The sequence below is a fragment of the Gavialis gangeticus genome, unplaced genomic scaffold (genome assembly GCF_001723915.1).
Source record: "Gavialis gangeticus isolate Ggan-Ray unplaced genomic scaffold, GavGan_comp1, whole genome shotgun sequence".
Lineage (NCBI taxonomy): Eukaryota > Metazoa > Chordata > Crocodylia > Gavialidae > Gavialis > Gavialis gangeticus.
In genome coordinates, this window is record NW_017729019.1 from 6,179,537 (window position 1) to 6,181,471 (window position 1,935).

The window sequence follows — 1,935 nt, forward strand, 5'->3', positions numbered from 1 at the left end:
CCCGCCGGGCCCGCACGCGCCCGCAGCCGGCACGGACGGCGACCCGCGCGGGACAAGCGCCCCCGGCACCCGAGTACCGCGCGCATGCGCCGCTGGGAGACTGCCCCTTCCCCAGGAGGCGGGGCTATCCCGCGCATGCGCACGCGCCTCCGGTCTCGGGCGCGTGGTGCGCAAGTGTGGCGCTCTGGGGGGGGGCGCTCAGGCTGATTCAACCTGGCAGCCCCAGCGGGGCAGGGAGGCCGGCGTCCTGCAGAGGGCTTGCATAGATAAATGCACGAGTTTCTTAAAAAAATAAAAATGTAATGAATCATGTCTCCTATGAGGGCCAGCCAGGAATCGGACCCGTTGTGCCAGGCGCTGCACATGCACAGAGCAGGGGTCACCCCCTACCCCCAGAGGTTACACTCAGACAAGGGTCTGTGGGTGCATCTGATCTTTTAGTAAATGAACACAAATTTTTTTCCAACTATTTGAAAGAGATCAGATGCATCCAAAAACCCTTGTCTGCCGCTGTCCTTAGACCAGGGACGGGCAAAATGCAGCCTGCAGGTTGGATGCAGCCCGCCAGGCTATTCTATCCGGCCCACGGGGCCCCTAAAAAATCTAGAAAATTAATATTTATCTGCTCCTGGCTGCCTGTCATGCAGCCCTCGATGGCTCGCCAAAACTCAGTAAGTGGTCCTCCACCCAAAATAATTGCCCACCCCTGGCATGGAGTGAAAGACCTGTAAGAACCCAGACACTGGAAAAGCGTGAAACTCCTGCTTATCTTAGATCAGATGCTCTGCTCTCTCATTTGTACCCAAATCTGAACGATCACAAATGTGTTTAAAAAAAAACCTCAGTAAGCAGCCCTCCACCCAAAATAATTGCCCACCCCTGCCTTAGACCAACACGGCCACAGCCTACACCCCGGTAGGCGACGGGTATAGCACACGTTGCAGGAGCCATTAGCTGTGTTACTCTGAAGTGGGGCACAGGGTAGAGCAGGATGGCACCCTAGAGACTAACCGGTGCTGAGAGTCATGGGCTTTTGTAGGCAGTGGCCTACTTCATGAGCACAGCTGGAAGGAGACAAGTCCTAGTTCTGGCCCTCAAGTTTATCAGTGCAAACTGGAGGGCTAGAAATGCACGTTAAAAGAATAAAGGATGCAAGCTTGACTGTGAGAGTGGATGTTAACACAAATTGAAACGTCACAGGACTTAGTAGAAATGTTAGAGTTGGCAACACTGGAAAAATGCCTCTTTAAAATATTGGAAGCTGGGGTCCTGGTATGTGAAATTTCAGATAGATGGTTTAGTTTAGCAAAATTAAAGGGAAGATGGTGAAACTGGACTTCTGATAGCAATTTTGCTATTGGCTTAACTCTGAAAAGATCAGCATCTGTGAACCTATTTTTTTCACTTTGATACTGCCTTATTTCAAAGGACATTTTTTGGAGACTGGACGCACACCTTGCTGGGGTTATTTGACTCCAGGCGTCTTTCCTGCCCAGAGAAGGGGGGCTGGACCCGATGATCTCGCAAGGTCCCTTCCAGCCCAAAACTTCTGTGAATCTTCCTCGCCACACCTGCTTTACCTGTGGTACACTGTCAGATGTCACCCTTGCTTTACCTGTGGTACGCTGTAGGTTGTTCTTGGTGTTTCTGGTTTGTGCCTGATGTGTGTAAGGGTTTCAAATGACAATATTTAAGAGTTTTGGAGTAAACTGTTGCCTGTGAATGCAGAGCGCTGAACTTGACAGCACAGGAGATTCCTTTCAGTCCTATATCCCTATAATGGCAAGAGCTGAAGCTTTCAGGAAAAAACCAAACAAGCATTCATGCAATATAATTATGGTATGACATCATGAGACAATGCAGTGACATTTAGGCAGAGTCTGGCCCAAGGATATCTTGGCATGAAGAAGTGAAGTCATTGTGTCCTTACACCAA